Here is a 26,020-nt window from a genome sequence, read left to right as displayed (position 1 = left end):
TAAATTATGGAGTTTTCACACCTTTAGATATTTTATCTTTACTGTAGTGTACTTTGGGTTTTTTGTCTCAGTGCATTAATTCTATATGATACTTGTTGTATATGTTATATGTTCTTGTGCTGCTTTTATGTTCTGGTGAGCTGAAGGCAATTTTCCAAACTGGTGGACAATAAAGTTCTATTCCATTCTATTCTATTCTAATTATAGTTGGGCTATATGGCAAAAAATGTTATCACAATCATTTTTTCCATATTGATCAATATCGATATCTATCATGATACATAATTTGATAATGCTGCCGGTTTGATAATGACTAAAGCCTGAAGAAACCAGAGGCTTCATTAGTTAAACTTTAGAATAATTTATTAACATAAAAAATAGAACGTAATGAAAACATTTAACTTTGCAAACATGCTTTATCTGCTGTGACAGAACAAGTTAGCTTGCCTTGTAACTTATTAAAATAATGTAAGTAAAATTAAAAGCTCTGACTACTATCACATCAAATTCCTTTAGCAGGGCAGCAAACATCTTAAATGTTTAGAGGTACAACCAAGACAAGAAAAATAGTAAACAAGTGGATCACAAAGTCCCTGGCCTCATATACTCGACTGTAAGATATTAATTATGTACTAGTTTTACATTTCTCAAATGTTTTAAAGATGGAAGTAGTAGGAGGAGTAGGAGTAAAAAGATCAAAATTGTAATCCAGTCATTATGCTACATCTTTTACATTTATATAGTATATATTCTACTCTTCTTGCTACTCTGTTTACTTAGCTTCCACAGTCAAAGCAGCCTTGTTAAAACAATGGCACGTGATGACTGTTCCACAGTTGCAGACAGGATGTCTCTACTAAAGAAATGTATCCGTGAGTTAGAGCAGTTTTTTTTTCAGCTAATGTTACTTTAGATGTGACAGACACTCCAGCTAGTTGTAGCCCTGCTAATGATAGCACTAGCATAGCCATGTCGGCTTTGCTTGGCGGTAGGAAATGGGCGTGTACTTCGACGTGCGAGCCAAAAACTGCAGATTGACTGGCTGTTGTCGTGTTTATTTCTCCTGGGTGATAGGCTGCTAGATCTATCCATATCAAGTAAAAAACATCCAAAGTTTATTATCGTTATCAACATACATTTTATTGCGATCTCATATCAAGATCATTTTATCACCCAGCCCTAATTCTAGTCTAGTCTAGTCTAGACTAGTCTAGTAGTAGTAGTCCAGGTAACACCTATGCATGTCAGCTGGTACAGGGTCTTTGCCTGATTCATCAGAAAGTGTACAGCAGTTAAAACAGAGTTTTAACTATGTATGTAGTAAACAACATTATGTTAGAAAATATCTCTCTTTCATCCTGTTTTCTGTCGTTATTTATGACATGTGATGGCTGTACAGTATGAGCATTTACAGTCTTGACTAGTCTCATAATCAGGTATTTCTTGGTGCTCTTTCTGACACCAGTGAAGATAAATGGACTCATCAGGTTCAGCAAAGTGCTGCTGGACCTGCTCTTTGTCACTGAAATTAGACACACTAATTTCAAGACCTGTCAGTCCATATGACTCTTGGTTTGTAAAAAAAATCCGTGTGAACAGAGCAGAACTGAGGAAACAATGTATATATTTAAAGTCAACAAGCTGAGTTTTCATTGAGGTAATTTAATGTGTTCCAGTGAAGCAACTCATCTTTTCAAACTGCACAGTCTAAGTAGCTTCTTTGAAACTTATTATCAGATCAGTGTCAACAGTGTTTGGGACTTGACACTAGAATCAAGTAATCTAATTGACCTCAGCCTTGATACCTCAGCTGGATCCATTGAGTTGTCAGAATGAACAGAACAAGAAGAAAGGACAGGTACAGAATCAGAGACACAAAAAAGAGAGATTGAAGAGAGAGCAGCTGCTGAATGGCTTCATTGTATCCTGCTGATGAGCTCCACTCTACAACCTATAAAAGAGTATTCAGCAGTTCTGTTGAGGTCTAAATCCCCCCAACCTTAGTGTACTCTTAAAAGCTTCCCTTTATTGTGTCTTAGTCAGGCCTTTCTCCACTTCAAGTCCAAAGTCCATGGAGATAAGGGCTGCAGTCATTCAGACAGGATGGAGGGAGGAGGTGCTGGTGTAGGTGTCAGGGGTGGGGGTTCATACTGAGCTGCTAACACCAAAAGCTGGACTAAACAAAGCTGGAAGCTACAAGTGCACTAAGCTGGCAGGTGTCTGTACACAAATGTAATAAGGGGATGTGACTAATGAGTGCATCATATGACACGGCTACCTCACTGAACTGCTGCAGCTCACACACGCGTGGTGTTCACACAGACAGCTGCTACTGCCATCTTCCTACATAGAGTTTGCCTTTGATAATGGCCATCAATAATAGAATGTTTCATTTCATTTCATTATAAATTTAATTTACATTTAGTTTAGACAGAAAAAGGTTAAGAAGCGTGCATGTCTGTGACATATTCTACAGATATAGACACTGAAACTATAGTGAAAGGTGTCAGTTATGTAATGTTGCTGGTATGATGTCGATGTTTTTGCTGAGAAGTGTCTCACTCGGAGAAAACAGGCAACACGCTGAATCTCTAGATGATGTGCCACTGCAGCTGCTCATGTAGGCTGTGTGGCTGCTCTAACCTGTTAACATGGGCACTGAAATGAAAAACAAGAGGTACCACGACGCACGCGATCTGCTCAGGTAGGTGGTGCGGTCCAGGCGTAAGAGATTTGGCACTGGTGTAAAAAAGGAAAATTAAATAATTTTGATTCTTATATGCAAAATCAAGACTTGTGCAAGAACAAATCAGCAAAGTGAAGAAAAACATTTTTCAACAATCCTCAATTTAAAATGAATCAGGGTCATTCTGTAATGAGGTGATGATATACCAGAAGATCAAAACATAACAAAAAATGTATATTTTAATTTGATCATGAAACAAGAATTAATGAAAAATTAATGCAAACTATGGAATTGTGGCACTGTGAGCATTAAGCCAGCAAGGTCACTTTAGTGCAGTGAACTTGCTAGCTAAGTACTCAGGGAAAGGTTTTAGTTATTATAGTATCTCTGGCTACTGGTTCTATCAGTTGTGAAAACATTCCATTCACCAAGTTAACAGCTGAGATCTAGAGATGCAGCAACACCGCAGGGCAAGAAACATGAGCCGCTGTGTATCGAAAACACTTTATTTGGAGGTAAAACAGGAAAGTGAACGCACTGGAAATGTCATTATCCCTCACTGCACAGAAAAACTGTTTGCACACTATTACAGTAAGTACGGCGGGCCAAAAAAGATGTGTCAACTGTGATGGATGTTTCAGTTTGGTACACTACTGCTGGTTAGTTGAATATGTTTGGCTAACATTACTGTGCTAACAGTCAGTAATGGATGAAATAAAGTAAAAATATAGGTGAGTTCAGATGGGAAATTTGGCAGCACCAGTCAGTTTGGGAGTTTGAAGCTGGATTAATAATAACATAACTGATCTATACCTCAAGAATGAATCCAAGTGAGTGCCAACAAACCACAACCTTAGAGAGAACAAAGCAACACAGTGTGGTTGTTGTACAGCATTATGTACAGGTTGGAACCTGGAGCTGTGATTCACACCAAATAAGAGTTTATGAGTCGTTAAACGGGCCATGATGTAAGAAGGGAAATGAGCCCAACGGTTGAAACCCAACCTATCTCTGTCATGGATCTCCCTGCAGCCCCACAATGCTCCTCTGCAGACTGTCATTAGTCCTCCTCATCACTCTATGGAGACCGAGAGATGCTATACAGGCTATTTGTCGACAGGGTTATTCACTTACTGATGGCCCAGACAGCTGGCAGCAAGAGAGACTGGCTGTCAGCCGGCAGCCGCAGCACACAAGAGAAGCAACCTTCAGAGAGCTTTGATACATTAATGCAGTGAGATGAAACACTGCGCTCATCCATCACCAATCATTTCAGTCTTTTCATTAATCCACACGTCTGATATCCAACACCCTAATCAATTATAGTAAACAGACACCTCCTTATTCACTGGAGGGGTTTGGGCTTTTCTGTGATAATGCAACAATGGAAGCAACACAAATGCCTATTAAATATGTATGATGACTTTGTAAATAATTATTACCATGTGTATAGAACAATACAATGTATGTTTTCATTACACTAAGGAAATAGCCTAGAAATAAGCTCTTAACTATATGTGCACCAAGACTCTACTGACTAAATCAGTCTTCTTCTACTCAGTCACATTCTGTCTCTGTTACACAGAAACAATGAAGGAAGGAAAGATTTCTACACACACACACACCTGTCATCTACTGTTCCTGCCACACATGCACACAGGTCCAAGCAATGTCCATTTTGATTTAGTGTTAAATTATTATTATTTACTATGATTATTTTGATAAAAATACATATTTGATATTTATTGCTCAGTTTCAACTAGATTTGATAAATGAAAACTAGACAGTTCAGGCCGGTTTTCATCAGTGAAACTTTTGTCTAAAATGTTGAAGACAGTCTGCTTGCAGGCCTCCTCTGTAGGAACGCTTGCGGTGGAGGCTCTGCTCTCAGGACAGGAAATGCCATCAAAATAAAATACAACAAAACACACAAGACAAAACCTCCACTGTCAGGAAAAAAGACCGCAGGATTATATCGGTTGTCACAGTAAATACATGTTGTTATGTAACACGATTCTGTCAATGACATATATTAAATAATTCTGTGAATGTAGTAACGTTAGTATCCTATGAATTCTTTAAATGTAGCAATGTATATCTGCCTACATACCATGTAAAGTGATTGACTCTGCCAATATAATGATATATATTGATTCAATAATTATTGGCCATCAAAGTAGCAGTATTATTTAGATATTGAATGTAGCACATAGTAATTAACTCTGTCAATATAGCGATACTTGATTCATTCATAAACCAATATAGCCTGAAGCTCATTGATTTAACAAACACTACATATGGCTTGAAGCCTCTCCTCAGCTCCCAGATACAAACACATGCACTAGTTTTGCAGTGTTGATCCAGTTCTACACCGCCATCATTGAGTCCATCCTCTCATCATCCATCACTGTTTGGTACAGTGCAGCAACCAAACAGGACATTCAGAGGCTGCAGCACATCACATTCGCTCAGCTGAGAACATCATCAGCTGCAAACTCCATCCCACTGATCAGCTGCACTCCTCCAGGGCCAGGCGGCGTGCAAGCAAGATCATCTCTGACCCCTCCACCCTGGACACAGACTCTTTGAACTTCTTCCCTCAGGAAAGAGGCTGAGATCCATAAAAACCTCCACCAGCAGACACAGAAGCTGTTGCTCTACTAAATAGCTGAAGTGTAGCTGCTGTTATCAAACTGGACTTTACATCTCACATCCCTCTTTTCATCCCCTGCACGGGTCACGTCCATGTATTTCATCAAACTGGACTTAAGACTGTATATTGCATTCAACCTCCACTGTTAAATTTAATCAATGTCACATTTAATTAATGTCACATAATGTCACATTTAATTTTTGCATTTGTCACCATTTCTTGGTCCTTTGTACAGTTAATATTTCATTTCAACTTTTATATTCCATTTCAAAACTATTACAAGTCCATTCTGTGAATAGATTTTAATTTTTATATTTTTCATTTAATTTTAGTTCTACTTTGTTTATTTCATTATTATTATTACCTTACTCTTGTTATATTTTTATTCTTCTATGTTGAGACAAGACACATTCTGTTCATGTTGCATACATGGCTAATAAACAGATTCTGATTCTGATTGCTGATTTAGATTTAGGCCCCACAAACTGATAACATTAGCTATTTTAACAGCACAACTAGTATGGAGCAAAACATTCAGACTATTTGATATTTTGGATAATGCAAATTTGCCCGTCACTGTTGTGTAGAGGAGGCTTCAAATGACCAGAGCAGGTGTCATTCAAACTGAACATTTTACTCACCGATATTTTTACATTTTTACAGAAAAGAAAGTAAACAACAGACTTTGCACCCAGCATCTTGCACACAAATATTATTTAAAACTAACTACATAGCAGAGTGTAGGTTACTTCCTTGACACTTCAAAATAAAAGTATTTCTGTATATAACTTGACACAATGTATTTTCAGTATCTTGTCCATAGTAATATTGAATAAATACTATTATCAGGTTTCCCATAAATTCTTACATTTTCTGTAAATACTGTAACTGTAAATACTACGTGTGAGAGCAGACAGAGTCAGAGTCAACACTGAGCCACAATGTTTTATTGGCACTCAGCTAACTATGCTAACATCGATGCAGTATGCTAACTCTGGAGGAATACACCCACTACCTTTTAACATTTCTTTGATATAGCTACTGTCTAAACTACTAAGCACAAATTGCCTTATTTAATTAATTTAAACAAAACGAGTCACAGTCACCATTGTCACCGCTATGTATAGATCTTGAAAACAACTACTAATGTTGACTGAAATGAACATAGTAAGTAGCTAACATGATAAAGTTACATTATTATTAGCTTAGCTCTTATAAATGTTAGCGTGCTAGCCTACATGGTCTCAGGTTTGCTCAGCTAGAGTTAGTTTATTTATTCATAGATCCATCCACGATGATTTAGATGGTTGACAGTCAACATTAATCTCATCCCGACTGACTATAATCTAATGTTACTGCTGTGTGATAACGTAACGTTAACATTAGCTTGTAAATGTCATCATGCTGCTCTGCGTGTGTAACAGGTTGTGGTTTGCTTTGGCTTTTTTTGTCTTATGCCAATTACTTCTATTTTTTATTTTGATTTTTTGAGTCCATGAACTTGTTTTTTCCTTTAAATAAATGATAGCTTGCTGCTCATTAGTGCAACAGGTCAATCAGCTAAATCATCTGAAGAAGAGAGATTTTGGGGCGCTACAGTGTATGATTCCACAGATGTGTGCAGGTTGTAGAATAAGACACTGCATTAAAACTGCTATTAAGTTTTGTACATTGATCCGTCTTTCACATTATCATTTTTATCTTTTGAATATTTTGAAACATTTGTCATAATTCTCATTTTCAAAGATACTTTTTTATTCCTTTTCATCACAGAAAAATAGCTTATATTTTTTGTTGACTAAATTAGGTCTGGGTCATAGAGACAAATAATAATAGTGACAGGCAAAATGGCTAGAAAAAAAAAACTTTGACTCTCAGTATGAGATGGTCACCATCAAAGTGCAACTAAGTGAGTAAGGACACATCATACTGAGAAAAGTTTGGGAGAACAAACACAACTGTTTTCTCAGTAAAACATGAGTCAATTTTCTGTGTTTCTTGAGGATGGAAAGAGATGGCTTGGCTGAATAATTTATGTCCTTCTAAAAGCCATCTCTCAGCCAATTACTGCCAGAGCAGCCCAATTTCCTCGAGGGCCAGTGTGCTGTCGACCCCAAACCTCTGCAGTCTTAAACCTTAGTGAAACACTGCACAGAGAGGCCAGCGTCGGCATATAGAGACAGAAATGGAGCTGTACGTGTGTGGTTCACAACAGTGTGTGATCAGAGCACATAATGACGCATAGGCTAAATCAGGGCTTGACACATTTCATACACTCTCATGCCACATGTCCGTTTTCTCACATAGTGAAACATATATTCATAACTAATAACGTTGCGGCGTGATAATATAATACTGACAGCACACACACAGACAAGACAGAGCAGCACAGCTCAACAACAGCACCGTGCAGCAGCGAGTTATTCAGACCATCGTGGGAAGCCAGAAATATACACACATCTATTATACTGTAATTTATTCCCATGCATGCTGCTGTAAGTAATCTCAGTCAGCGGCTCTTCTGGAAGCAGCACAGCATCTCTCCCTCTCCTCTTGGGCCGTGCACACGCAGGCAGGAGAGTGAGTCACTATGGTTACGGGGATGCTCTTCGTCTCTGCAGCTCTGAAACTTTCTCACAATTCCTAATAATAGGTTTTTAGGTTAGTTATGAAGCCATTTCATTCATCTAAATTGTTTGTACCTTTTTGCAGTTGTTAGACTTTTAAGATTGAAAATGAACCTGGTTTAATTATCCAAAACATATTGTGATGTATTTTAAATTTTTATAAATTGTTTGTCCTTGTTTGACCTTGAAGATGGCCTGGTAGCCTGCAGCCTACTACCATTTTCGGCTACATAATGTTTTTATGAATATCATTTCAAATTTGGAATAGTCATTTCCTAATCATTCCATAATCATTTCCTGTACCGATCCACCCAGTTATATACTGTTCTTGGTTTTCATGTCACCCTCAATCTAACTAATCTAGACTAGTGCAGATGGCTGTTTCTTGACTTAATCCAAGAGGTTAGGTGGTGTAGAAATGCAGGAAATTTGTTTTAAATTACTTTTTTTTTTTTTTTTTCTGGGGGAGGCCCCCAGACAATACGACAGGCTCATGAATTTCACCCCGAGCTGAAGTCAAAATGTGGCAGCCCTGCTAAATAGTCACATTTTTTCTCTGCTACTGTTTGGTTCACACAAAAGAAAATCAAACCAAATCTAAGATAAAAGCAAAATGCCACAGAAGACACTTGAGACTGTTACTCTAGAGATACTACTGAGTTCAGTAATATTCAGCTATAATAGCTTGAAGTTAGCTAAGCAAAGAGACTCTGAAAGTGGGGATTCACTGTGGAAGAGTTTCTCCTGAGAATTAGAACAACCTGACGTAAACATCAGTCACACGTTTAAAGCATCAGAGGAACTCCAACTTTAAACTGATCAAAACCTTTTACAGTCCATTTACAACGCTATCAGGTGATCAACACAACTAGTATGGAAGCCAATCACAGTCCACTATGCAACTTTACAGTCCATTCAGTTCAATACTTAAAACTTAACAAAGAGTACACTGTGTAAAATCCCATTATATTATTATCCCATTATTAACCATTATACGGTTGTGGTTGGGTTTAGTTCTGATTGTCACGTTGTCAGATTGCTGTTCTTCACTCAAGAAAAATGACACAAAATGAAAACATTTTGAAATGTCTTACCCTTTATTGGAAAAAACATGAACAATCTCAGCCCAAAGGCAGATTCAACTGGTTCAAATAGATTTGAGTATTAGGACCACGACTCTGACGCCTAGCAATTACATTTCTATACTAATAATTCACCACAGCAAATACATTTTAAAGAAACGTAACACCACTTTTTGAATGTATCATAAACACATTCACTTTTCCAACAACCTCAGTACAATACTTTAAAAAAAAAGGTACATCAAAATAATAGAGTACAAAGTAAACAATGACATAAAAAAGGGGAAATAAATGGCAGCATGGGGGTTCAGGGCCATAGCAATGTGGAGCATATTCATTGCCCTAGGGAATAGAAATAAACTGCAAATAAAAGGGCTGTTGTCTGATTGTGAGAGGTTTCAAGGGCTTTTAGGTATCTGTTCCATTTCAGACTATATCTATTAACATTATTCATCCTAAATGACAATTTTTCATAAGCTGCTATGATTCCAAGCTGAGAGAACCATGTGCTGGAGGTCTTTAACAATGATCTTCCTACCCAACATGATTGCTGTGTGAATCCAGTCCGCTAAAGACGGTGATGGATCCCCCCACAACATTAGACTAGGTGTGTAAGGAATATCTATGATCTGCCTTATATTTTCATAAATAGCACACCATAAAGTCTGTACTTTGGGACATTCTCATAGGAACTGAATAGGTGTACCATGGTCATCCCCACATCTCCAGCAAGATGGGCTATCTCGAAGTTTAACTCTATGTCGCCTTAATCATTTTAAACTGTACTAATTTAGTTCTGAGTTTGCGTGACATCTTTTTTGAGTTACCTAGAATCATTTTCCATTCTGTATCAGTGCAGGTCTGATTTAGGTCTTTTTAGATTAGAGGCCTGTCCCTGGTGTGTTATTAGCATTAAATAATATTTTGATGCCTCATGTCCTACTCCAACTGTGGATCATATTGTTTTCTGAGTTTTGTGAAACTTTTCACTGTGTTTCCTTCATACAGGTCCTTCAGAGCCAAAGAATTTATTATTTTTTTTTTATTATTGATAAGGAGTCTCAGATTTTATATAGTGGATTGCTATTATAATGGCACATTTGCCAAGTAGTAAGAAAGAGCACTTCTCTGTGGAGGATCTGCTTGTGCACAAAGTAAAAGTGCACGATCCATAAGGAGCACTGCTAGTCCTGGACCCTCCTGTGGCCCCAGACCACCAGTTTAAGGTCCTGTTCATTAATTTGTTGCAAATGTATTTTCATTTGTTTTTTGAAAAGGTTTATTTTTTAATTACAGCTTTAGTTCTTTTTAGAATTGTTCAGTCTTGGAGTAACAGGTCAAATCAGCAGGGTTTTAATTACTGAAAGTATGGAAACCTGATCACTGTACTCTCAAAAATGTTAAAGAATATTTGATCAGCTCTCCAAGGTGCTGATCCTGCTGCTGGCAGCAGCTAGAAGCTGTGCAGATTTATTTCCTTCTTTAGTTGAATCATTGTTTTCACCTCATTTATTTCCTCATATGTTCCTCATGTCATCATGTATTAATGCAGCAGGAAAGTTGATCTGTGTCTGATCCGTTGTTGAAATCCGTTTGCTGGGTCTTGACAGAAACCCTCAATCTGACCGGTCTGTTTAAATACCTCCATGTTTTGCCACGATTGGTCAAATAATTAGACAATTTCATCCGGCATTACTGCGATTAGCTAATTCTGATTAATACTATGACTAACCATTATGACATGACCATATCTTTAAAAATATGTTAATGTACACAATAATAATCTTTCACATTGTAATCCTTTTATTTGTAATCTTTTGCATGTTTGTGCACTGCTGCACATCCGTGTGTGTAACAAGCAGAGTGTATGTGCATTGTGCACCTGCCTATGTAGGCACATATTACTATCTTGATAATGCGCCCTTAAAATAACAGTGAAACACTGCACCATTGACTTCACACCAGGGTTTTGTTGGCCAATCACGCAGTTGCTTTCCAATGACAACTGCGTCGGTCTTAAACTACTAAAGACACATCCATTGTGCTTGGCACCACTTTGACTTGACTCAACTGACTTGATAAAATTATTACATGTATAATACGCCCCAATCAAGTCAGTTTTAATTGCACAAGAAGCTTTCAGACGCCTTCTCAATATTATGTGGTTTTCTTGGAGTGAGAACAGTCCTGTGAAAATTTAAAAAAATTGCAAACCTGTCCTTTAAGGTTAGGGGAAGATGGTGATCTTGGTTCAATATTGAAAAAGAGCAACATGAGGCAGTAAGGTTTTACTTTTTCAATATTTAACCAAACCTTAAATCATTCCCCAACCTTTACCAATATGATTAAGTAGCCTAAACCTAGCCACATGCGGGTTGCAAACCCTGCTCTCCACTTTCAAAGTCCTGTATTATGCCTATTAAACACCCTTTTGTAAAGGTTCTGTCATTACGCAGCATATTTCCAGAAATCAACTGCAGCTATCAGCATCATCTCCATTTCAACAACACTCAAAAAGAGAAAATGGGATTCTTTTTGATAGAGCTGACAAGCTGCTGTTACAAATGAAATAAAGCTAAATGAAAGCCTTTGTGCTACATCCATGATAAACTGGTATTACTGTTAGAAAGGGTAAAATCTAAATGTTTCTCTGGCAGAAAAGCTGCTGATTACATTTTGTAGTAGGCCGTTTAATTGCAGCTCCCTATTTTCTATAATTATGGTGTAATTATACAGCAAAAATACAATATATTATGGCAAATTACAAGTCAGTGAAGCAACAAATACTGCAGGGAGGGGGAAAAAAACTGTTTTTTGTCTCTATTTGCTATTGTTAATTTCTAAATCTGTGAAATCTCAATGAACAGAAGGTATTTCAGGGTCAACATTTTGTCACATTACAATGCGTGCACCACACCATGGACACCGTCACCAAGACAGGAACTGTTGTCACCACATTCTGCCACCATATCAAAAGGCAACAGACAAACCGGAGCTTTTAAGGTGACACTTCCTGACAGGACAGCTGCCCTTCATAAACACTGTTAAATATGAACACTGACAGCATGAGACAGGGACACACATTCCCTCACGCCTTCGCTCCTGAGAAAAGTGTCAGCAGGAAGATCAATAAGACCTCACTCTGAAGTAGCTGTGTGTGTGTGTGGTGGATCACCATGACTGGATGACAGGAACCAACACAAAAAAGATTTAGGCTTCTTGTGTTGACAGTGGTGAAGTGGCACAACAGACATGAAACGAAACAGTGGGAATGAGATGAGTGTGGTGCTTATAATGTGGGTGTGTTACAGATATTCTGCTGACAGTTTCCATTTCCTCTAATAGCTTCAGTTAATTGAGTCTATGGTCAATGTTTATTTCATTAAATATTTTACTGTCGGGTTTTTGTGTCTGTACTCAGCCAGAGATAATTAGTTAGAGGGGAACACCCACTCTCTGTCTTTTTGTAGTTACAACTATTCCGACGGAGTGATACGTCTTCTCTCCGGCGGATTGCGTCATGTTTTCCGATTACACTGTCATTCATGTCAGATCAATAATTTCAGCTGATCAACTTAGTCGTTTTGAATCAGTACCTTCAGTATTTGGATGAAATAGCTGATGAAGAAATGTGTGCCAAAGTCAGAAGTCTGTACCTGTTATTTCAAATGTGCCAGATATTAATTCAGCATTGTATGGTCTAATCTTCTGTTGCATTCCTATATTATTATTATATTCCTTCATAACTTAAATACTGTGTCATCACAATGAGCTCATTCATAAGCATTTAAAATTTTGAATGGAGTTTGTGCTGTACAGAGGTGCTGAGTTATAAATATAAAGGAATGTATTGAATGTATTATGTAACTCATAATAATTCATAAACTTTACATGTCATCATAATGAGCTCATGGAGGTGATCAGTGTGTAACAATGAGCATTTTGAAATATTTATTTGAGTTTGTCCATGGAGGTCTATGGGACTGTTCTTGAAACTTAATAACTTTTACAAAGAATCACACAAGATTTAAATGATTGAATGGAATGAACTCCTGAGAGAGGCAGATCAAATGTGTCTCTACAAAATGTCTTTTGGGATATCTCATTCAATATGAAAATGACTGAAGGTTTCATAAAAAAAAACAGCATGATATATATCATAAGCACATGTCAATATATGGACTGCGTATGTTTTATAAATGGTTTCCAATCTACATATGAGAAATCAATAATGATGCACATCAATCACACTAATTCAACACAAACACTAATATTACTATTGATGTCTATTTACGGGATGTCTATTATTCACTGCAGGATCAGTTACGCAATAACAACCACCTGAAGTAAACAGTTGATCATTTTTTGTATTCTACGTTATATTTATTATACATCTCATGCATATTCTTAGAAATGATTGCTATGTTACTTTTATGAATATCGGGAAACTGCAAAATAGGGCGCAGGCGCAGATCCAAGTCTTAATTCCTGACACATGGCATGTGTGGGTGTGACCAACATATTTTTGCAGTTTTCCCAACCATCAGCACTGGTGCACTCTGGGCTCAGCCAGGCGCAACGCGGAGGAGAGAGTGAATAGATTATCAGTGGGAGGAATGCATTATGTGCAGGTGGAGTCAGGACGGACTTCAATAATGATGATCACATGAGCTCCTCTCATTCCCTTTAAACACAGCAACAGCTGAAACGAGGGAGAGAGAGGAATGAGTTCACCTCTATGAAGTATTGATGATATTTTTTTTTAAATTAAAAGTCCAAATAAAAAATTTTAAAAAATTAAAAAAGATATAATTAAAAAGATTATTATTTTACTACACCACTAGGAATAATCAGGCCATAATTAAAAAGAAAGAGAAAATTGAAAAAGCAAAATTAAAATGTAAAATGATCATTTGAAAATGTAAAGTGACAATGTTCAAAGTGAAATTTAAAATGCAAGAGCTTAAATGGAAATGCTCAAACTGAAAGCTTAAATGGTAAAGATGAAGTGGAAAATGAAAATAAGAAAAGAGAAACATCAGATATGAAACTCAAAAAGGGAAATGGAAAGGTTTAAATGAAAATACTTAAATTAAAAGCTTAAATAGAAAAAAACTTGTATGTAAATGAGGAGGCGTGGCCCGAAGGCTGCATGGAGGGTTTGAAACAGCAGGGGGAGCTGACTGCTACAGAGCACAGTGAGTGAACCGCACCATTCTCTAACGTCCACACTGACTGCTAGCAATAGTGAAGCCAGAGTTATCCTCACTGCTGAGACAGACGCTTCAGTTCTTCATAAAGAGAAAACTTCCAATAATGGCAGTGCTTCTTCATTGAGCACCACCTTTCTGTTTTCAGTTATGATGCTTTAATCGATTACTTGAGAAAACAATTATCATATTAATCAATAATGAAAATAATAGTTAGTTGTAGACCTACTTGAGGCAGTTATTTAGGCATTCATGGATAAGTCTAATTAATCTGCTTCCTTTCCACAATTGTAAATGCACTACAACAGAAGTTGCTTGTGACAAAGAAGAAGACAATAATGGAAATGTGAAAAAATCATGGAAGGTACTGCAACAGTTTGTAGCATAGTAAACAATTCCTGATGAGTTTGACACAGTGTTTTCAGATTGATCAGCTCAGTGTGGACATACTCTAATGTCTAGGGTAATACACTACAGTATTACTATAAATGCTAATAGAACTTTGTTGGAAAAGATGCATGGGTAAAGTTGACCCTCTAGGGCTTTTAGGACATTAATTCTGCTCTACTGTTAATTTCATTGAGCTCATTTCATTTTCAAAAGGTCACTTCATTTGAAAAAGCAAGCCGTGTGTATGGAAAGAAATGTACTTTTATTGAATTATATTTTTTACAACCTATTATGTAGTTTCATATTATGAGATACAAATGCAAGTTTACAGACTTCTAATTCAGTACCTGCTGGCACAAATACCTGCCTATACCCAGCAGTATCACTGAGTCACTCATCATTTCCCCCTGCATCAGCCATCAGCATGCTAATGTATCTGTAGACAGACAGCCTGGCTGAGAGGAGGCCGGCCCCTCAACTCTGTCTGATGATAAATATCCCCCTTCATGTATGAATGATGACACATATTCAAAGAATCCCAGCCCTCCCCTGCTCTCCATTTTATTGTCCCATTCAACCTGGCTTAGTGAAATGAAGGCACAGAGTGGTTGTCTTAGACCATAACTCCTGTCATAACAGCTTGTCAGATGTCCTCCCTGTGCTGCATTCAGCGGGCGTGTTGGGACTCATCCTGTGGTGGTGACTTCACACAGAGGCAGTGTGGTGAAGCAGCTCTGGAGGTCCACAGGCTGCACCGTCATACCTCCGCTCACTGCTTCAACAATGTGACGGTGGAGGGCTTTCAAAACAGCTTTGTCTCATTCATCATTCATCCTTTCAGGGCTGAGTCACACCAGCACTTACAACAGAAAAGTTTCCAACCCTACTGCCAGACAACAGCAATTCTGCAAAAGCCCAGACTATGTTCAATGACAAATTGCCAATATTTTAAAGATAAACATGATGAGTGCACCCTAACTAACCTAACATGATCCTAATCGTAACTCTGGTTAAGCCTCCTGTTATTTTAATGGTCAAAACTGACCTGTTCATGGGTTAGGGTTAGGATTAGGGTTAGGGTTAGGGTTAAGGTTAGGGTTAGGGTTAGGATTAGGGTTAGCAGCTGTACATCGTAACGATTATCTTTAGGGTCTTTTTTGACCAAGCATTTAAAAAATCTTTTACAGATTAACTGAAGTGTTAATAACAGGTTTATAGCAACTATAAAACTTAGTAAAGAGTACACAAACATACACATAAACCACATTTTCACCACAGGAACTTTCCCCTGGGACTTTTGAGGGACTCAAAAACCTGTACCTGCATTTCCACTGGAGGAAACAGGGTCTAAATGAAGTTCCAGGGAGATTGTTTTACCTCCCCAAGAGTCCCTATTGGGGGGGTTGTACTTTCCAAAAGTGCAGGAACTACGGGGGCGGACAAATCTGTGTTGTTTTTTTCTTCATGTGTTAATACTGTGTTTCAAGTGCCTCCGTCATTTTTAAAATCCTCATGGGTCTAATTTGCATGATCTGCCTGGTTCCTCAGATGCAGTGGAAACGCAAACAGGACTGCACAACAGGGACTTTTAGTTCCAAGTTTAGTTCCTGAGATTAGTTGAAGCAAAATAAAACAATTTTTCACAGGAGAGACCTCCCAGACCTCAAAGTTCAGTTGGTTTTGGGAAATGTGAGTTCTTGCGAATTTGTTGGGATGTTGGGAATTTCCACCACTGAAGGACAAAACTCTCACAACTGGGTTGATTTCACAATCTTGTAGATGTGTCCTGTGTCAGAATCTTGTTCCAACCTCTTTATTATTTCAGTTCATACTGTGTTCACATAATGTTTTTTATAAATAAAGTTGTCTTTCATCAAATTACCACTAACTGACTAGGGCAGGTAGAATCCTGGGGTTTCTGGATCTATCTGCAAAACATAATAAATCATTCATCTATAGTGAACTGTGTGCTCTGTACTTGGAGAGCCAACAGCAAATCTTTGCTCTCAAACTGTTTTATCTGGCAATTGCAATCAGGAAAGTTAATCTAACCATGTGAGACTGATGACAGAGAAGACAGAAAGAGGAGATTCAAATTCTGTCCCCCAAAGACAGACTGTAAAACAAACAAAATGTGCTGCAAATGTGGGAAATACATCTGTAAAGCTCAGGCTCTAAACAACAGCAGCCAGCGTTTATGGGCATGGGTCTGCCAAAATGACGGACAAAACATGATTTCTCAGGAACAAAGTTGAAATCACTGAAAATGATGATCAGAACATAAACCTATGGGTTCATTATGTTATCCAGAAGCATCTTGTGTCTCTATGTTAATATTGAGGTGATTGTTTACAGAAACATTTGAAACTGGAATACAGAATGGGGAAAAACACTTGGGGCTCTTCACACTTTGCAACTCTAAATCCCCCTCCCAACAAGAAATCTGCTAATATGAACACAATATCAGGCTAAGTGAATGAAGTGAAACAAATTATCAAGCCAGGTTAGGCAAATGAATACAAGTGTGTGACAAAACTTGTTTCTACCTTGCTACATAAGGGGCACACTACTTCCAATTAATGTTGGCACTGGATAGAAACTGTGAGGTGCAGAATCATTCAATAAGGAGGTAATTCTTATAGTTATTTGGCGTAATTCTCAACCAGTGGATTCACTCACAAAGACAAGGTAAATTCACTCTCAGCTTCTGAGGAGACTTCAAATAGAATAACTAAATGAAAAAATTTGCACCACTGACCAATTGCACACAGTGCTGACCTTTGAGGAAACAAAGAACCAGAGAGTCCTAAATGGAGGAAGCTCTGCTGAATGCCAACAGAGCTTTCCACTTTTTATTCATTCTTCCTGAACAAAACTAGCCACAACCAGCAGTAACCACTGCAGGACAGACAAGTTCATCACAGAGCCACTATTTCACCACCTTTCTCATATGCTTTTTGCTTGAGTTACTATCTGGTATGATCGAGCACATGCAGTAGGTTGGTAAAAGGTATTTAACAGACAAAAACTGTGTAGTGATTCAGTCTGTGTGCAAGATACAAAGTGACTTGGTTGAGTCTTTCACATGAAATGGTTTTCATCACAGTTGACTGACAAGGTACTAAAAAAGACATGGGTGCAGCGGCTCTTTGAAAGAATCTAGAGTTCATTATAAATCAGATAGGCTTAACAAAACCCTGAACAATCCCTTTAAGGATTTTCTTTGGAGCTCCTGAATTCAAGAGGCCCCTTGATGAGCACTAGACTCCTAGAAGATGCTGTAGGAAGCCTGTAACTGGCCTCTGAAGGCTGCATATCACTGACTGCTTCACAGCAGAAAAGGATTGCTTCAGGCTGATATAATGAAAGGAACCTCAAAGCAGAATATTTACGTCTCTTATTTATGAACAGCTGTGGATCCGCTCCTATTGCTAACACTTAAGTCATAAATTTCTAACATTATCTAAAGAACTTGAATTAATTGTGAAAATATATGGACAAGGCAAAGGAGGAAAAAAAAAAGCAAATTCAATTTAAAATGTTGCAATGTCGTCCCACAAAGCGTGGGACATGTGAGGGATTAAGTTCCACACACATGCCAGTTATGGATGACACCCTAAATAACTGAGGCAGGAAAATAAAATGGTAATAAATTCCATCTATTTTGAACTCTGCCTGTGAAGCTCATGGTGGAGGGAAGAGACTTTGAATTTCTACATCAAAGAGGGAAGGAATACACTGAAATGCTCTCTTCATACAGCTACCAAATTACCAGTGTTAATGGCAACTTCAGTTTGATCTCCATCCAGCTGTGGTAAAAGGTTTCACGTAGCCTTCACACATGTGTCTGAGTAAAAAAAAACACGACACCTCCCCGGGCTCCTTGTGAAGTATTCAACAGAAAAGACAAGAGCTCACAGAATCTCACTGCTAATCAATTAATACATGCGACCTCACACAATAACCTGGCAAACAAGCTCAAATCTGGAGCACAAACTACACAAAGACGGGATTAGCTCCATTAGCGCAGGAATCTCAGAGGCAATTAACCTGCCGTGAGCAAAGCCCTTTCTCAGATTCCAGTATGTGGCGCCGAGCGGCAGAGCAGGAGGAGGAGGAGGAGAGGGAGAGGGTGTGTGGGGGGGGGGGTGTATTCATGGAGCTCTAAAGGCTGGGGTCAAAAGCAACATGTGATTGGATATAGAAAGCAGAGATGAGGTGATGGCCCATTCCAAGAACCAACACAGTGTCTTTTTTTCCACTTCCACTTCTCCGCACTTTGATTTTTTTTCTGTTTGTTACTCTGAAAACTGAGGCCATGTCCACACTAACATATCTCTATCTGAGTCATTTTTGTCAAGTATAAGCTTCAAATATTTTGCTTTCTAGAGAAAAAAAATCTACCAGTGCAGTAAGATGATTTCAACAATTTCTTACAAGAATTTTCTAGCATCAGGTGAAATTTTTCTTTATTCTAGTGTAGTGATCTGCCTTCTTCTGTCTTATTTCAAAGTGTTTTTGGAGTAGGTAGATTCTTTCAGTATGAGAGGACACATAGTGAAATGCGTTGTAGTAACATGTAGGACAGCCAGTCTGCAGTCAATGGTGGTTTCTTTAAACTAACTACTTAGAGGCAGCAGAGGACTGTGGGATTAGGTGTTGATAATAGTGTGGTTGAAAGACGTAAGCCTGGCTGCCTGAAATGTAAGCACTCCCCAAAGACCGCACGCTCTCTGAACAACATTAGACAACTAGTGCAATTTCACAGCAGAGCACATCACTCCTGGGACGCTGACCTGTTCTGCAGGTTTAGCCAACTTCTCATTTTTTCTTTTATGGTTGCTTTATAAGACGAGGCCGACAAGATCTCAGCTGAACACAGATAAATAATAAATAAACTGGAAAAGAACTGGTGTTTTCTTGCATAAATCTAACAACTGTTTTGTGTAAAAATTGCTTTTTTTGACTGATTGATAGCTGCTATGGTGGAATATAACTGAGTACATTTAATACTGCACTTAAGTACAATTTTGAGGTACTGTGCTTTTACCTTATACTTTTTTTAGGTAATAATAAATCATTGATAACACTAAGAGGGACCATGTGTCTGCACTGAGTACTTTTACTTTTCATATTTTTGAACAGTTTGCTGATTGACTGATTGATTGACTGATCTCTCCTGCAGGGGAGTGTCAAGATGGGAGATCTACCATGGCAAGAATGACACCAAAACAGTAATACAATACAATACAATCATCACTGGTGCCTACACTCAGCAAGTTATTCACTGTATTAACAACATCAATGACCACTTCAGTGCTTTGTTGGACAAATAAACTAATTCAAACTCTGTACATCAGAGATAAATACATCAATATATCAACATTACTGCACAGCCCCTCAGCAGAATACATACAAGTCTGGGTCTGTACATAATAATTAAAAAAAATAAGATAAATCAATATCAAACCAAGAAAATAAAATAGAAAGACACCCTATTCTCAAACATAATATCCTACTGTAAATAACCTCTAAGCCAATTTTTAAGCGCCAGCTTGAAACCTCCCAAACTGATTATGATTTTGAGATTTCCTGGCAATCTATTCCACACATTTACTGCCATGTACAGAAAAGTTTCCTTCCCCAGGTTACTCTTAAACCTGGGAGGAACAAAGTCAGTGGAACTGCTCCTAGTGGAATGGCTGTGAATATGCCTCATCTGGATGAAGTCATTTTATTAGGTATTGAGGGACAGCAACATGCACATCTTATGTACAATGCACAGCTCCATCTGAGAGTCTCTTTCCTGTACTTTCAACCACCCAAAGCTCTCAAAATGAGAAGGGTCAAGGTAAGTTATCATGGGGAATTTCAGAATTACCCTAACTACCTTGTTTTGAGAAAAGTCTGAAGTCTGTTTTAAGGTACAAAGTTAGGCCATTGTACCATGAACAACATTTATTACATATTAACTCCTACTTAAGTAATATTTCCAATGCTGGACTCTACAATGGAGGATCTCTTTGGAATCAAACTTTCACTTCATTTTTCTTTTAGCATTCTACAATTAATGACTTACACAATCAAACTTCCAGTATTTGTAGACTCAATACATTTCAATCTGGACTGCTTTTAGACCCACAAGCTAATAAATGCATAAAGACCTTGAAATGCCATTGAGATGTTCATGTTGAGAGATCAAATTTATAGAAAGTAATTAAATAGTAAACTGAATAAATAAATGATGAAAAACTGTCCTTTTTGGTGGTAAGTGAATCCTGACAATGACCCTGCATGGCACACTGGCTTTAACATCTAATGAGAGGCAGACAATAGATTACTAGATCTTTTGGAAATAGATTATAATAAAGCTAAAACAATTTATTGATTAATTGATTAGCTGATCAACAGAAAATTTGGTAATCCTGTGACTGTTTAAAGGACCAGTGTGTAAGATTTTGCAGAAATGGAATACAATATTCATGTTTTAATATGTTCTAAGTGTATAAATCACCTGAAAATGAGAATCATTGTGTTTTCACTACCTTAGAACGAGCCTTTTATATCTACATTGTGAGCGAGTCCTCTTCCAAAGAGCCCGCCATGTTGCGATGCCATGTTTCTACAGAAGCCCAGAACAGACAAACCAAACACTGGCTCTAGAGCGGGCCTTTTGTTTTTCGTGAGTTTCGCGGCCAACGTAGGTTTTCCTATACGCTTGGAAGGGAAGGGGGAGGGGAGGTGTATTCAGTTGGTTGCAATCTGCAACCTCACCACTAGATGCCACTAAATCCTACACGCTGGTCCTTTAAGTCATTTATCATGCAAAAATGACTGCTTGAAAGACTTTCACTTGTAACAGTGTGTTATTACTGCTTTTACTACTTTTTTATGAATCAGGCAAAAATGCTAGATAGGCTAAATAAAACATTCTGAGGTTACAGCTTCTTCAATCTGTTGTAAATGGAATATCTTTGGGTTTCAGACAAAACGAGATATTTGAAGATTTTACCTCTGACTCTGGAACATAGTGGCATAGGCATTTTTCAATATTTTCTGATATTGACTGAATGATTAATCAATTAATAAAAAATAATAGTGAATAACTGAAAACAAAAATATAGTTAAATTGTAAATTTTCAGACATTCAGAATCTGATTTGACTTTTTTTTTGACATGTTATTTAAATGCACAATTTATAGTTCTAATGAATTTGTTTAACCTTATTGTAAGCCCCTTATTACTTCATCATTTTGAATTTTGCTCACAGGCGTCATGTAATGTAAATCTTTAGTATTTTTGGATTTGATAATTTTCCCTGAATCGCTTTAACTTTGTTTAGAAAATAAGATAAATAGTAAAAACTATTAGTACAAAGTTTAACTAATGAAAATCAGTTCTTGTTGAGGCAGGTGGGTGCGGAGTTAAAAGCATCAAACAAGGACAGCAAGCAAAACTCCTTATGCTTCTGCACTAAATAACACTGGAATCAAAGTTTCACTCCTGCAGGCAAAGTGCAGTCCTCAGTGTACTCTGTCTTGTTTGTTCATTCTTCTCTCTGTTCCCTTGCTTGCTTGCCTTTTGCTTGTGTATGTGCATGTGTGTGTAGAAGTGGACAGACCCTCATCTGTAGTGAACAACTCATCAGGCTCCTTTGTTGTTTAGTAATAGAATAACTTTCAAAGAGGCCAGAAAAAGATGTTTGAGAATCTCTTCTCAAAGTCAGAATAATAAAATAAGTTTCTAGAAAGACGTGTGAGCAGGTGGCCACGTTCAGCATGAGAACATCACAACTTACTGAACGGCAAGTGCTTACCTGCATCAAGATCCATGGAGAAAACAAGAATATCCTGAGGAGAATGAGTGCTGGCAGACTTCAGCGTTGTTCCTCAGAAGTGACAGAACAATTCCCTTACAAAGCCCATAAAACAATTCCCCTCAAAGCTCTGCAGAGCACTGAGTCTGGGGGAGGTGTGCAGCCGCTGAGGTCAGCCACAGGTACACGCTTCAGAGCTCTGCAGTAGCGTGATTGATCTGAACGGAGATCAGCTCCTTGTGGCTGGTAGCGTGGGTCAGAGCTGCTGATCTCTCCTGGGAGTAAAGAGCAGTGGAAAGCCTGCAGTGCTGTGAGCAGGGCCGGCCAGCCAGCCAGCCAGCAGCCAATGTCTGCCTGCATGATGTCACAGGTGTTGGGTTTCAGCTGGGGGCTGAGAGGCGGGCTCTGCTCCGGTGGGAAACTATGCTGAGGGTTTGACCCAGTGCAGGTAAGGCTCCTCCCTCATGCTTTACCTGGCGGCAGCAGAGGAGGAGGAGGGGGGGGGGGGGTTTGTTTATTTAGAAACAACCAGGTCTCTAATGGGTCAAACTGGGCTTTTAGAGTCATTAGCACAAAAAGCCTTCGGCAACAAGGTCAACATCCAGACACACAACATAGCGGCTCCCTCCAACAATCTGAAGTGCAGGAGATTTTAATTGCAAGCGGCGTTATTATTATAATCATTCAAGAACTGCATTAAATATTTGAATACTAGATTCCATTACACTTCAAAATCTTGCATTTCCAAAATCTTTGAACCTCACAAGAAGAAGAGGTGTTGCTCATTTTTGTGTCATGCACATGCGAGTGCCCAGCCAACATGAACATGATATATTGTTGCAGTGAAACAACATTTGGCTGAAAAGAATGTGTCAATGGTGAAAGAACTCCAGAACAGCTACTGGACCCCGTGTTGTTTGCTGTTTCTAAAACCAGATGTCTTTAAAGTGCTCAGAAAAAAGGACATTTGCACATCTACAATTTCATGACAACTAGGCCAACTCATCTGCTGAGGAAGATAGTGTGATATGATTGAAAGCTCCAGAACTGTATAAAACAAACATACCTACAAAGTTACAACATGTTCTGCAAAACGTTCACTGACATTAACTGATATTTGTTTTCCTAACATATTTACTCAAAGCAACTAAAGCATGATTCATATTTTTATGGTTGTGTTTCTGCAACTCAATATTTATCCAAAACCACAGTCTTTTCCCAAACCTTCACTGATCGATTATTGATTGATTAACTTACTGAACTTATCCCACAGTGAAATTGGTTTGCAGTGAAGGAACAAATATATATAGTAAAAACAATCAATGGATGACCAACGGTCCACACATGGAAGACACAGTAACAATACTACACTACACTGTCCTGCAGAGAGGGACACAAACTCCAGCCTTTGCTCGACACCTACCATCCATCCCAAGCAGCCCTACTTCCTCTAATCCAGGCCAGAATTACATTTTTTCCAAAGTGTATAACTCAAAAACATTGAGTACCTAATTTCAAGGGGACACAGTATGACGTCAGTAATACTGATGCAATGATGAATCAATATTTGCTGGAAAAGAGCATAACTTATATAACATATCAGTTAAAACTAGTGCAAATTTATGAACTCTGAAGAACTTGTCTATTTTCAGAATCCAGAGTGAGATTTTAATGGCTTTCATGGGTCCTAAGATCATGACCTTTGCTCTACAAATGGAGCAGCATGTAAACTGTCAAATCACAAAGGGAAAAGAAAAATACACTGAGTTTGGACTCATGCAGGTTTTTCTTAAAAGAGCAGAACTCACAAGCAAAGAACAAAAGGGGCACAGTATGGGCACAGTATTAGCACATATTTTCCTGACAATTAAATGTCCAGAGCTTACCAAATAAATGAGCTATAATTACTTCCATTAACTTGGAATGTGAGAGGCGGAGATCAAGATAGGAATACGACTGCAATTATTTTATACCTCATGTCTTAACCACAAATGCAAGATTACATTTCAAACAAATGGCGGAATTAAAAAAAAAAAAAAAGTTTTATCCAGAATCATGGTTGTGTAGAATCATCATGTACAGATGTGACTGAAAAGAAGTTCAAACTGGCTATTTATTCATATTCATATGGAATATGTAAATGTGGTGACAGTCAAAAGCTGTCATTACGTTATCATTAACGGTTATAGGCCATTAAGTATTATGTGATATGCAATGTTTTGTTTCTATGAAGCATTATCTTATTAACTATGAAGTTTTGTATTATCAGTGGTGATTTTGATGAGTCTGAGTATCAGGTTATTAATGTTTATCATCTCTTATTAGGCTGTTAATGCTCACTATTGAGTTGTAGGTTATTAATAAAAGGTAATATGTAAACTATGAAGTCATCAGATGTATGTTGTAAAAGGTATCCATTATTTTTCAAATATTACATTTTCAACATTTTCCTTGATTACTGCTAAAAATAATATTATTGAAATGATACTGATTACATCACTTTTTATCACCTTTTGATCATTAGTGATCATTACACAATTGAGTCTGTGTTACTGGTTTATTACATCAGTTGAATTTTATCACAGTTGTCCCAAAGTTGAAACACAGCTTATTATATTGAACTCATTTAACATATTCACAAGCACAGCAGTTAAATATGTACGGCCTCTTATCATTTTCATGCATTTTAAATGTATTTTTCCAACAAATCAGACTGCCAAGCATGTTATGATCAGTCACTTATCAGCCAGACTCTACCATTGCCGTATGGTAGTTGCCGCTATACTATACCATAATAAATAAAGCAAATGTAGAAATACCCAAACATACAGCAGCACTCATGGGCACCTGATAAATAACACTTCCTGCATTGGAAGGAAGCATCACTAGTGAAGCTAAGCCGGGTGGCATTTATGTTTCTTCTAAAACATTGACAATGTAAAGTTGTTGTATATCATTTTCAGAATACAGTTTTTTGTAAAAAGGTGTGTGTTCCAAATACAGAATGGAATATTTGAAATATTTTGTTTTCTTATATAGTTGTAATTTGTACATTATCGTGACTCAGACCAAAATATTCAGTCATATCACTCTAGTCACTACGTATGTCATTACAGAACTGACCTTGTGATCCTCCTTCTGGTGTATATAGCTCTAAATGATCTGGCCACAGATTATATACTATACCTGACATGCTACCAGTTTATCAATCCAAAAGATTTCTCAAGTTACAGGACTCCTGCCTGCTTCCGTACATATCTTTCAAGCCCTGTTTTGTGCATTCAAAATGGTTATAATCGAGGCCCCTGAACTTGAATTTAAAATCCCATCTCATTAAGATTTTTTTTGGCTCCAGTGTCTGAAGGATGGTGATAAGCAGTTAACCCCAAGAGAAAATTCAAATGGTCCATTTACAAACCCATGGGTGACATCACAGATATTTGATCATTTTTTCCACAATCTATGGTTATTGACCTTTAGAAGATGGTTCAGTTTAGCACTGTTTAAAGGAACCAAAATCTCTAGAACTAGAAGTGATAAATAAGCGTCCGTTCAC

The 26,020-nt window shown here is 37.8% G+C and overlaps 1 protein-coding gene across 12 annotated transcripts in view; it reads right to left on the bottom strand.

The window, feature by feature from the left end:
* ptprfa (protein tyrosine phosphatase receptor type Fa) overlaps positions 1-26,020 on the bottom strand; it is a 378,163-nt gene that overhangs the window by 275,222 nt on the left and 76,921 nt on the right. For 11 of the 12 annotated variants that reach the window (XM_044360536.1, XM_044360540.1, XM_044360538.1 and 8 more), the window contains exon 1: positions 22,465-22,737. The exons of the other annotated variant lie outside the window; for it this stretch is intronic. The gene's annotated coding sequence lies outside the window, so the exon portion shown is untranslated. Of the gene's footprint in view, positions 1-22,464; positions 22,738-26,020 lie in introns of those variants that run through there. 12 annotated transcript variants of the gene reach the window in all.

This window comes from Thunnus albacares, chromosome 9 (genome assembly GCF_914725855.1).
Source record: "Thunnus albacares chromosome 9, fThuAlb1.1, whole genome shotgun sequence".
Classification (NCBI taxonomy): Eukaryota; Metazoa; Chordata; class Actinopteri; order Scombriformes; family Scombridae; genus Thunnus; species Thunnus albacares.
The sequence above is the reverse complement of the archived record's forward strand: the minus strand, read 5'-3'. Positions and strand labels throughout refer to the sequence as shown.